Below are 12,424 nucleotides of genomic sequence, written 5' to 3'. Positions count from 1 at the left end.
GAAAGAAGAAGAAGAAGAAGAAGAAGAAGAAGAAGAAGAAGAAGAAGAAGAAGAAGAAGTAACGAATTATGGACATAAAAGGCAATACTACAGTAGCAATTTGTAAATAATAGGCCTACAGTATTGAAGTGTCCTATTTACAGAAATCATTCATAGATATAGTGAGGTCCACGTTATAATGACAGTGGATAAAGATAGAAGAATAGCGATGCCGATTCTCTGCATTAGTTAATTATATTTCTATACTGTCAAAAACATAACTGGCATCGTTGTGGACCTAGAAAAAGATAGTAACACCGGCTTTGTCGAATAATATACAAGGATAGCAAAACCAAAGTTGATCAAATACTGTCATTATAACGTGGACCTCACTATATAACAGTAGATCAGCTTTCAATAACCAGTAAAGGTTGGCCAAAAATAGAATATTATTCGGCCTTTTCTAGATTATAATACTTTCTCTTGGCCAAAAGTCATCTATACTACTATAGTGTGGTCCACGTTATAATGGCAGTGGAGATTGATTGATTGATTGAGTACTTTATTTATGTCGATTACAATATATACTGGCTTATACACTTATATACAATAGCTTACAATACAGCAACATTATAGATGAATTCACATAATATAGACTAAGAAAATAATTATTGAACTGTATATGATATGAAAAAGCAATTCGTAATATAATAACTATAGATAATTATATTGTAATGCATGTACATAAATTGGCGGAGCTTTGGACATATCAATGTCCATTCTTCGAAAAGAATATTAAAAATATCCTCCCCACTAACTCTCTACAAAAAGATAGGAGAAAGATAGGAGAACAACGTTGCCGATCATCTGTCTCGTCAATGCCTTCTATAGACGGTAGCTGATACAGGTTTATTGATGTAATATCAACTACTGTTCATTCTCGTTTAAAAAAATCAATCATATTTTATTGAGCAAGAAATTATATATTTTTCAATAATTTCATATAATTTAATAAACTGAAAACTTGACGTAATGAAATCTTGAAGAATAGAAAATAAACCTTCAACCATCCTCGGTTAATTAAGAATCTATATGCAAAATTTCAAGTTAATGAGTTGAGTAGTTGAGACGTGATGATGCGTCAAACATAATTTACCTATCCCGTACGTGTGTAAGCTATTTCTTTCCTTTATTATAGTATAGATTATTAATAATTATTATTTATCCTAGTTTATACATTAATAATTTGTATCAACTGATAATAGAAAGGTTCATATTAACTAGAAGCATAGTCAAAATAGCTAACAACTTCTCAATGCATTTATGAACTGAAGAATTTCAATAACCAGTAACCAGTAATTGGTTGATATTTCAATGGATAGTGAAGTGCAACTGAGAAATGCTTTATTTTGAAACTAATTTGATTTATTTTGATTATAATTTGCTTCATTTTGATACTAGTTTCCTTTATTTTGATTATAATTTGCTTTATTTTGATAATAGTTTATATAAAAATTTCAAAATTTTGCTATACTATTAAACGAGCAATTTCTGTTTATATGTTTATATATCTGTATGTGACCGGATCTCAAAAACGGCTCTTACAATTCTCACAAAATTTGGAAGAAAGTAGGATTAGGATATAAAAATTCGATTGCACTAGGTCTCAACTCTGGGATAACTCGCTGAAGGACATTAAAAGAATAAATACGTCCTTGCTAAAACAGCTGGGAATGTTGTCGTCTGTTGATGATGGAAGTGAGTGAGCGAGTGCATGTGTGTGGAACTGAGACAAAATTATTACTCAGCTGTTGAACTTTGGTAATAATTCAATCAGTGCCGGTTGTACAAGAGCCGGTAAAATTTTAATCCTCATTAATTCCAGTAGAACCAATCTGATAAGCTATCTTATTAAAATGGTCTTCTCTGATTTGGATGAAAATTTAACATGCTTTTGTGAGAGAAATTTTTGCATTCCTCTGGGAATTAATCTCAATCCATTGTGATTGGATAGAACCTTTCTGTATGAACTATAAATCTATATATATAAAAGCGAAATGGCACTCACTCACTGACTGACTGACTGAAACACTCACTCACATAACTAAAAATCTACCGGACCAAAAACGTTCAAATTTGGTAGGTATGTTCGGTTGGCCCTTTAGAGGCGCACTAAGAAATCTTTTGGCAATATTTTAACTCTAAGGGTGGTTTTCAAAGGTTTAAAGTTCGTCTTTTAGCATGTATATTCTTCTTCTCCCAATCTCTTAATTTATAATTGAAATTTCCATATCATATGTTACTATAGAACTATAATCTAGATAGAGTACCTCTTCGAAACAGTTGTTAACTGGCAACTAAATTGATAATTTTGTCAGGTTGGCATTAAGTTGAGTTGACTTTGTTAGGTTGGCACCAAGTTGAAGATTTAAATGCATTTATCGCGGAAAAATTGATTGGGCACTGCTACTTCAATCCTGGGAATATTATATTACTAGCCGTCAGGCTCGCTTCGCTCGCCATATCCGTTTAGCCAGACGTTTAGTCTGGACCCCCGACTGGATTGTCCTAACATATGATAAAAATGCTCAAATGAAAAATGCAGGCGAGCGAAGCGAGCCTGCTGATCTCATTCTTGAACGATCCAGTCGGGGGTCCAGGGGGCGGAGCCTGATATCCGCCTGGCTTATCGAAAACGGCTCCAACGATTTTGATTAAAGTTATACCTGAAATAGACATCGATAAGCTCTATCAACTGCCACAAGTCCCAATCTGTAAAAATTTCAGGAGCTTCGTCCCATCTATGCAAAGTTTGATTTTAGATTCTCAATTATCACGCTTCAGATACAATTTAAACAAAAAATTCCAAGTGGAAAAGATTGAGCATGAAAATCTCTTCAATTAATGTTCAGTAACATGTTCACCTAAAATCGAAAATAAGCTCAAAATTCGAGAAAATTACAAACTGTTAGCAACTGTTCATTCTATTGAATCATTCACTATGAAGAGACAGCAAACTTCGTGTTTTTCCAGCCTATCCACCAGCTGGCTGTCACCAGCTGGCTTGGATCTTTGAATAGTAGACTTGAGATGCGCGGGAACACTAGCGTCAGATGATACATTTTTATAACGGCAAGGAAAGTTGTGTGGGTGCGCCACACCAGATTTTTTTATATGCTTTTCTACTCAAGAGCGGAGCTCCGTGCCCATATATATTTTGCTTTATTTCAATATTAATTCGCTTTATTTTGATACTAATTTGCTTTATTTTGATAATAATTTGCTTTATTTTGATACTAATTTGCTTTATTTTGATTATAATTTGCTTTATTTCAATACTAATCAGCTGTAGTTTTCTGTGAAGTGAGAAGTTTTTAGCTCAAAAATTTCTAGTTTCATTCAAAATTTAGACTTTTTGAATAATTATTTAGTTACTGTTTTAGATTTTTTAATTTCAGACTCTAATAGTACCTATTTGAATCATAATTTGCTCTTTTATCTGAGTATTGAAGAGTGTAAATAGTATTTTGAAAAGTGAAATAACCAACATTTTGATTTGGACAGTATAGTAAAAATTGGAAATGGGACAGTTTTGGGCATGAGCCTGTTGTGCCTTTCCTCATGTTGAGTATTTGTACACAATTTAAATAAATAAGTAAAAAAGTAAATAAATTTGCTTTTTTTATTATGATTTGCTTTATCTCAATACTAATTTGCTTTTTTCTTATTATAATTCGCTTTATTACAATACTCATTTTCTTTATTTTGATACTAGTTTGCTTTATTTTGATACGATAATTCAATATTTTATTGTATACTCATGAATCTTCTTTTCAAAACAGCCTTGAATTATTTTACCTGACCAATCATTTTTATTTCAATACCAGTTAACATCTCTACCTGACATTCAAAAATACGTACAGTATGTCAATTTTGAAGCTAAGAAAATTTTTATTTTGAATCAGAAGTCACGTTTCTTTGAATCAGCTGCAGAGAAATTCTCTTTACAGTGTGAGCATTGAATGGATGGGAAGGAATGCTAAAAATTCGACGTCAAACTAATTTCGAAATGAAAAGTTATCAAATTTCTTTATAAGATGCTTCAAGATGCACAGCAACTAAGAAAGATCATAGAGTTCAATCAGGTCGATTACATTCTAATCACGTTTAGGCTCATTTATCAGGCTACTTTTAAATATTATTATTAGTAAGATTCCTTTGAAAATGTCAGCATTGTTTGAATGTAAAGTAATGATGTTATCTATATAAAGAAGCTGACAGTATAAATAAAAATATTTTTTATGCAGTTGTCGCATTTTTTTCAAATGTCAATAAACAAATAGTTTGAGTTGTATTTTTGAGAAAATACACAGGTAGGCTATATAAATTACTAGCCGTCAGGCTCGCTTCGCTCGCCATATCCGTCTAGCAAGGGGGCTCCGCCCCCTGGACCCCCAACTGGGTCGTCCAAGAATGAGATCAGCAGGCTCGCTTCGCTCGCCTGCATTTTTCATTTGAGCATTTTTATCATATGTTAGGACAATCCAGTCGGGGGTCCAGACTAAACGTCTGGCTAAACGGATATGGCGAGCGAAGCGAGCCTGACGGCTAGTAATATAATATTCCCAGGATTGAAGTAGCAGTGCCCAATCAATTTTTCCGCGATAAATGCATTTAAATCTTCAACTTGGTGCCAACCTAACAAAGTCAACTCAACTTAATGCCAACCTGACAAAATTATTAATTTAGTTGCCAGTTAACAACTGTTTCGAAGAGGTACTCTATCTAGATTATAGCTCTATAGTAACATATGATATATGATATGGAAATTTCAATTTATAATTAAGAGATTGGGAGAAGAAGAATATACATGCAACTTTAAACCCTTAAAAACCACCCTTAGAGTTAAAATATTGCCAAAAGATTTCTTAGTGCGCCTCTAAAGGGCCAACTGAACATACCTACCAAATTTGAACGTTTTTGGTCCGGTAGATTTTTAGTTCTGCGAGTGAGTGAGTGAGTGAGTGAGTGAGTGAGTCAGTCAGTCAGTGAGTGAGTGCCATTTCGCTTTTATATACTATATAGAAGATTATCTTCGTATAGTTTATTTATTTATTCACAATATCACATCGGAAACAACGGGTAATGACCCAAATATATTTCCTTAACACAGCAATAAGTACAGTAACAATTCAATCAAAAACAAAGAAAAAAGATACTAAAACTAACGTTTGAAAAGAAAGAAAATAATACTTCGAAAACTACTCCTAAAACATTCCTTAATAGAGTTGATGGTGAAAGTGATGGTGAAAATGAATATATTAAGTGATGAAGGAGAGGTGTTATCAATAAAGATGATGAGAGAGTATGCAGTCTCATATGAATGATAGGATGAGGGTGATAATGATAACTGCCAGCAAAAAACTTTGAAAATAAGGGGTAAGTAAAAATAAAATGAGTTTGAATGTGCAAATAAAGAAAAATTAATGTATAATGAGTGATATTTTTTATAATGATAGAAATATTAGCGAAAATTATTAATTGACCGAGCGAAGAGAGGTCTAACATTCAAGTCGACGGTTTTGCATTTCTCTTTTTGTTTAAATGTTTATATGTTGCGCATTTACAGCGAAACGCGGTAATAGATTTTCATGAAATTTGACAGGCATGTGTCTTTTTGAATTTCGCGTCGACGTATACATAAGGTTTTTTTAAAATTTTGCATTTTAAGGGTAATACAAAAGGAAAAGGAGTTTCCTTCGAACACCAATATTACAGTAAAAATCAGACTAGAATTATTCATTATAAATCAGCTGTCGAGTGGATTATAAATTGCATGCAATTCAAAATGTCAGTGTAACTTGGTGAAAAATCAGCTGCTGTGTAGACTATTAATTGCATGCCTCATTGAATGTAATTTTTATGCACTATTGATTGCATGCAATCAATAACAAAAATAACCAAAGATACGCCCAAAATCTGCGTTTTTCCAGCGTTTATTAGCGTTTTCTTAGCTTTATCGAGAACAATGAACAGAAAATGTTCAAATTCAGTACAGCTCAGCTAGGGTGTAATAATGTTGTGTTAGAAGGAATTTGCAATAACGTCAAAGATACGCCCAAAATTGGCGTTTTTTACTTTTTCTCAGATTTATCGACAACAAATGAACTCAAATTATTCAAATTTAGAACAGTAGGGTGTAATAATGTTGTGTTAGAAGGAATTTGCAATAACGTCAAAGATACGCCCAAAATTAGCGTTTTTTTGCGTTTCCTCAGTTCTTTCATCAAGTAATAGACAGAAAATATTCAAATTTGGAACAGAGGTTTAGCTAGGGTCTAAAAGTTTTGTTATGAGGTGACTTTAATATTTCATCAAAGATACGCCCAAAATCAGCGTTTTTCTCAGCTTTTCTGCGTTTTCTCAGTACTTTGACTTTCCGATGGAATGAAGCATCCTCAAATGAAAAATGCAGGCCAGCGAAGCGAGCCCGCTGATCTCATTTTTGGACGACCAGTCGGGGGTCCACGGGGTGGAAGCCCCCTGGCTAGACGGATATGACGAGCGAAGCGAGCCTGACGGCTAGTTATTTATAAAGCTCAAATTCACGCAGTTTTCAATGTCAAACCTATGACTAATTTGATTAGTTCATCAATGCCCTATAAAGAACCTGAACGAATGAAATTCTATGACTAATTTATAGAAATTCACTAGTTCCTTATCAAATTATTATGACTTTTTGTTTTTCTTGTTGAAACAGTGAATTATTGAAACAGTCCAACTTATTCCACATATAACAGTAAAACATAACTTATTTTTTCGGACATTATCAAAATTTGGGAACAGAGTAGTTTTGGGTATGTATTGTAAACCTGTTGTTCTTTCATGATCATATTTATATGATTTGTAGTTATATCCACAGTAAATAAATAAAGAAATGAATACAAGAATAGAACTAGAATAATAGTAATTACATCGAATAATGTGGTATGTCGTACTCACAATCTAATCCAAAAGCAGAAAATTGAAATTTTGCAGGAAAAAACTTGTCAAAATTAGGTACACAAAGACGTTGTTCACTCACACACAAATTCGCTAAAATTTCAGACACACAATAAAAACTCACGAAAAACTTTAAACACTGTTATAATACTATGTCACAAATAGATATCTGGCTAAAAACTGTTTGAAAGTTGCAGAAAAACATTAAAAAACAACACATTTAGTAGAAATATTCCAAAGGTGTTGTGATTCATAACACGGAGGAATGTTAACTGCCGAATTTTACAATCCATAGCAAACGTGATCTCAGCCTCCAGCCTTACCACTACTGCAGAAACATTCCCTGCGCTGGAATATATTTCCCTCAAAGTTTCCCTGTGGTGTACAAACTAGAATATGGAGCGGCAGTTTCAAATGATAATAAATTATTATGATAATAGTTATTTTCCTACAGATACCCTGAAAAGTGACCATTTGTGCACTGATTGCAGGCTGCAAAGAATCACTTTTCCGCACTAGTGCGCAAAGTGAGTACTTTGCGTACTCCAGATTTGCAGCATGACAACGCAAAATAGTTAGTAGGTTATATGGAGCACCAGTGCAGCTAAATCAAAATGAAGTTGGTAACAGTGACTGCTGTGGCTGCTATAGTGAGCAGAGGTGCAACGAAGCACAACGCGCTAATTATTATTCATTATAATTATATTATAACCAAGGACAACGACAGCACAGTGCCACCACAGCACACACCACACAGCTGCCCCCCGCCATTCAAACACTACTACATTATTCAGGCAATTTTACCCATAATTACCCACTTTTCATATTCAATGGTAACTGTAGGAAAAATTTAATGTGAAATACGTGCGCAAAGTTCGTTTGCTGCACTCAAGAAACCATTCCGCCCTCGCCTACGGCTCGGGCGTAAACGTTTCTTTCGATGCAGCAAACTGTCACTTTGCGCACTAGTTGCACAAATAACTATTGTGCAACTAGTGCGCAAAGTGATAGTTTGCTGCACCGAAAGAAACGTTTACGGAATGCTTTCTTGAGTGCAGCAGAGGAACTTTGCGCACGTATTTCACATTAAATTTTTCCTACAGTTACCATTGAATATGAAAAGTGAGTAATTATGGGTAAAATTGCCTGAAATGCATCAAATGTTTTTCTGTGTAATTTTATTATTAATAAAAACCTTAATTTATTTAAAATTGAATAATGTAGTAGTAAATGAATGAAGGAGGATGTCACTGATGTGGTGGCTGTCCTCGAACTCGGTGTCCTTAATAAAAATTATTATAGCATGGACCTCACTATACCACAGTCACTGTTACCAACTTAATTTTGTTTTCGTGCACTAATCCTCCATATAACCCACCAACTATTTTGCGTTGGCATGTTGCAAATCTGGTGTGCAGGAAAAATTTTTCCCGCACTAGAGCGGAAAAGTGATTCTTTGCGTTCTGTAATCAGTGCAGCAATTTTCAAGGTAACTGTAGGAAAAAGAAATAGTAAGCTAGATGATTTCAGAATATTAGCATTGGTTCATTTTATTTAAAAATCGTGACCACCCCACATTTAAAATATTGTGACCACAGCACAATCACATAGATACGGAATAAATACTGCAGACATCATATTCATATGTCACCAAAATCTCTATCTTCTGATACTGTTAATAATAATTCGATAAGAGGCGATTGAAAAATTAACACCGTCTTTCAGAGGAGACGTTGAAGCGTCGGTCCCGACTATCTAAAAAGTAGACGTCATCTCTCATCATCATCCCTCTCACTCATTACCTACGCACAAGCCTAAGAGCTTATGTGGGCATCACCCTACAGTATTATTATTATAAAAAAAGGCTGACACCTGACCAGTTCAGAGTAAATCTCACTATAGTTTTCTCTTTTTAAGATAGAGTGATGAATCTTGAATATTCATATTGTTCGGTGTTTTTTTTTAACATTATAAGAAAGTATAAAATATTCGGGCGTTATTGGATTTACAACTGTTGAATTCAACTGCAGTGAAATCACGTCATCTAACGAAGCTATGCCAACATCCAGAACCAAATAAACGACATGATATGATGTTATTTTACGGCAGTTAAAGTTAATGAACGGTTTCAAAAAGTCATGACAGTACCTATATATATATAACTTACCTATTACCTATAAGATACAGAAACGTTCAACGTGTTTACTTCAGTTTTCCCGTTTTAAATGATTTATTCATCATTTTCCAATGGCTTTTAATTATTTTGATTACACCATTTTTCTCAAAATTTTGTCCTCTTTAAAAATGATCATCAATAGAATAAAGCTCCAATGAGTCGTTCAGAAGTTATTAATGAGAATCTACAAACAAGTACAACAACGATACGGGTGTTGCAGTTTGTCAAGCTCTATATTTTATTAGTGTCGCAAATTTTTATCAAACCTACTACATTGTCTTGTAGGAAATTTTGTTCTCTTCAAAATTGGTTATTTGTAAAATTGAAGTTTGATCAACCATTTAGAAGTTATTATCAAAATACTGAAACAATCACCAAAAATTCTCCCAAGTTTTATCAGCTATGAATCAGTTCTCACTTCTCAGTAGAAAAGCTGCCAGTGATGGGTCAAGAATCAGATGGTACAGCCCACGACATCTAGCGGTAAACTCCAAAACTACTACGAGTGAAATACCGCTTTGGCGGCCAATTTGAATTGAGCGATTCTCGTTAACATTTGAATCTATACTCATTACTTTCTATATTTAAAATAGTCTAGAACATATTTTCAATTACCTCGAATAAAATGATAATAAAATTATAATCTATTGACACTTGAAACTAGCATGAATACTGAAATATCATGAAAAATACATAGATTATTTTATTTTCGGTAAGATAAATCGGCGTATTACACCCATTTAATTCAAGTGTACACGAAAACGGTAGATTTTACAGAAAAATAGATGGGAATTGAAAAGATAGCTCTTAAAATGCTGCACAAACTAAACTTTAGTTGAGTAGAATCGGTTCATAAACAAGAAAGTTATGATTGATCAAAGATTTATGATGTGAGACAAATCAGCAGAAGTACGGTACTATACGAATAAAACAATAAAATACTGTCTTTTATGCTTTTTTACTTTCCTTGCCCTATTACCATAGGTAAGGAAAGTATTGCTTTCCGAAAAAAATTAAGGTACCCCAATTTCTAAATTTCTATACGCTTCAAGGTCCCCTGAGTCCAAAAAACTGGTTTTTGGATATTGGTCTGTATGTATGTGTGTGTGTGCACTTACTTGCATACTTGTGATGATCCCACTGGAAGCTTTGCAGCCGTGGTCGTCGTTTGTCCGATTCAACTTGAGGTCAGACGTCCTCCCAGAACTCTTTCATGGAATAGTAGTTCTTTTCCAGCAGATATGTCTTCAAAGATTTTCTGAAGATTGCAGGATCACTATACCTCCTTATGTCTAAGGGGAGCCTGTTAAACACCCTGCTGGCTACATTCCTCGTACTATTCAAGGCTAGTGTTGTCCGTTGTCTATCTATGTGGACGTTCCCTCTCTGCCTAGTATTGTGGTGGTGAATGCTGGAGTTTCTTTCAAATGATCAGGATATTTCAGGATTGTTGTCGCTGACTCCAGTATGTACACATCCGTTAATGTTAACACTTGTAACTTCCTGAATATTGGTTTGCAATGTTCAATATAGTGTGCACCACTTATAATTCTGACTATTCTTTTTTGCAGTAAGAATACTCTTTCTGCTTCTGTGCAATTTCCCCAGAATATGATGCCATATGTTAAAACACTGTGGAAGCAGCCATAATAAACTTTCATCAATACTTCAGTGTCCACTACTTTCTGCAGGCGACGTGCAAGGCAACACACTATGTTTAATCTCTTAGCAACATTATTAATGTGTTCTTCCCAAGGTAGATTGTCAGCAATGTGTACTCCCAAGTATTTGGAATTTTCATTCAATTGCAAGTGTTGATCACCAATGCGCAAACGTGGACTAAAGTCTCTTTTCTTAACATTATGGAACTGCATCACACACGTTTTCTTTTGGTTTAGTACCAGCTTATTTTCTGTGAACCATATACTCATCTCATTCAAACCTTGTTGCGTTTTCTTAATTGCTTCAGAAGAATTCCTGTCTACTAAGAGGTGACACACATCATCTGCAAACATCCAAATCTCCCCCGCTTGTACTGAAGTTGGAAGATCATTCACAAAAAGCAGGAAATAAATGGACCCATATTTGAGCCTTGCGGCACTCCTATGTTAACATCCTGTTGCACTTGTGATCTTATATGTCGAATAACATTATCCTTTCCCATGTGACTCACAGTGACCAGTTGTTGTCGGTTTTCCAAGTAAGTCATTATCCAATCCAAGGGTTTTCCTGTGATTCCATACTTGACAAGTTTTAGCTTCAACCTTCTGTGATTAACACAATCGAATGCCTTGGTCATATTGTAGAATATTGTGTACACCTCGTCCGTACAATCTACTTTATCGTACACTGCAGTTAATAAGGCAAAACTTGCATCTGATGTGCTTTTTTTCTTACGGAATCCGAATTGTCTACCACTTATCAATCGGTGTTGCTCCAAATATGGAATCAATCTGTCCAGATAAGCAACTTCAAAAACTTTGGAATAGACTGATTGTACAGCTACAGGTCTATAGTTGCTTACTACATCTTTTTCATTCTTTTTATATATTGGGACCAGTTTAGATGTTTTAATCGCTTCTGGAAACTTCCCTTCTTCAAATGACTTATTAATAATCAACGACAAAGGTTCAGCTATAATATGCGCTGAGGCTTTAACTAGTCTACATGGGATATTGTCAACTCCAGCACTTGGTTTATTGCACACTCTATCAATAATTTCAATCACTTCATCGGCACAAGTTGATCTTAATTGAAATTGACGACCATCGATTTGCTCGCAAACATCCTCTATAATATCTTGATTGTGTAATTCATCACCAACAAGGCTCTTTACCTCCTCATAGAAACATTTATTGAACTCTTGTGCAATCTTAATGGGATCATTAACTGGCTCATCGTCTATTTTCAACCTCATATTATTATGGATGAAAGTATCCTTTGTCAGACTGTGAACAACTCTCCATGATTCTTTGCTGATATTTCTTGACTTTATTATTTTTATCTCGGTAGAATGCCCTCCTATTACCAGAAACCAATTGTGAGTGCTGTCTCTTTGCATTACAATACTCCAACTTAGCTCTCTCATCACCAACTTGCCGAGTCCTCCAATACATTTCTTTTAATTTTTCTTTTGACAATAATATGTCATTGTCAATCCAACTCATATCAAATGAGTTATTAATCTTATAGATCTTTTTTGGAAAACATATTTCAAAACAGTATCTATAATCGTTATAAAATTTATTGAACAATTCGTCACAAGAC

Source organism: Nilaparvata lugens, chromosome 14, assembly GCF_014356525.2.
Source record: "Nilaparvata lugens isolate BPH chromosome 14, ASM1435652v1, whole genome shotgun sequence".
In the NCBI taxonomy this organism is placed as follows: domain Eukaryota; kingdom Metazoa; phylum Arthropoda; class Insecta; order Hemiptera; family Delphacidae; genus Nilaparvata; species Nilaparvata lugens.
Note: the sequence above shows the minus strand (reverse complement) of the source record.